Here is a 1,195-nt window from a genome sequence, read left to right on the forward strand (position 1 = left end):
CAATTTATTTGTATGATACAGCTGCAATAAGTATTTGAACACCTGTCTATCAGCTACAATTCTGACCCCTTTGAGGTCGTTAGCTGCATAAAGACACCTGTCCCCCCCATACAATCAGTAAGAATCCAACTACTAACATGGCCAAGACCAAAGAGCTGTCCAAAGACACTAGAGACTAAATTGTACACCTCCACAAGGCTGGAAAGGACTACGGGGACATGTCCAAGCAGCTTGGTGAAAAAAGGTCCACTGTTGGAAGAATCATTAGAAAATGGAAGAAGCTAAACATGACTGTCAGTCTCCCTCGGACTGGGGCTCCATGCAAGATCTCACCTTGTGGGGTCTTAACAATCCTAAGAAAGGTGAGAAATCAGCCCAGAACTACACGGGAGGAGCTGGTCCATGACCTGAAAAGAGCTGGGACCACCGTTTCCAAGGTTACTGTTGGTAATACACTAAGAGGTCATAGTTTGAAATCCTGCATGGCCCGGAAGGTTCCCCTGCTTAAACCAGCAAATGTCAAGGCCCGTCTTAAGTTTGCCAACAACCATGTGGATGATCCAGAGGAGTCATGGGAGAAAGTCATGTGGTCTGAAGAGACCAAAATAGAACTTTTTGGTCAGAATTCCACTAACCGTGTTTGGAGGAAGAAGAATTATGAGGACCATCCCAAGACCACCATCCTTACTGTGAAGCATGGGGGCTACGGGGACATGTCCAAGCAGCTTGGTGTCCCTACTGTGCATCATGCTTTGGGGGTGTTTTTCTGGGACCGGGCGACTGCCCCGTATTAAGGAGATGATGACCGGGGCCATGCATTGGGAGATTTTGGGGAACAACCTCCTTCCGTGAGTTAGAGAGACTGATCTAGAGAAGATCTGTGTGGAGGGGGGGCCAAAATTCCTTCTGCAGTGTGTGCAAACCTGGTGAAAAACTACAGGAAACGTTTGACCTCTGTGATTGCAAACAAAGGCTACTGTACCAAATTTTAACCTTGATTTTCTCAGGTGTTCAATACTTATTTGCAGCTGTATCTTTCAAATAAATAGTTTTTAAAAAATCATACATTGTGATTTCTGGATTTAGTTTTTTTTAGATATGTCTCTTACAGTGGACATGCACCTACAATGACAATTTGAGACCCTCCATGATTTCTAAGTGGGAGAACTATAGCAGGGTGTTCAAATACTTAATT

Source organism: Etheostoma spectabile, unplaced genomic scaffold (genome assembly GCF_008692095.1).
Source record: "Etheostoma spectabile isolate EspeVRDwgs_2016 unplaced genomic scaffold, UIUC_Espe_1.0 scaffold00018816, whole genome shotgun sequence".
Classification (NCBI taxonomy): domain Eukaryota; kingdom Metazoa; phylum Chordata; class Actinopteri; order Perciformes; family Percidae; genus Etheostoma; species Etheostoma spectabile.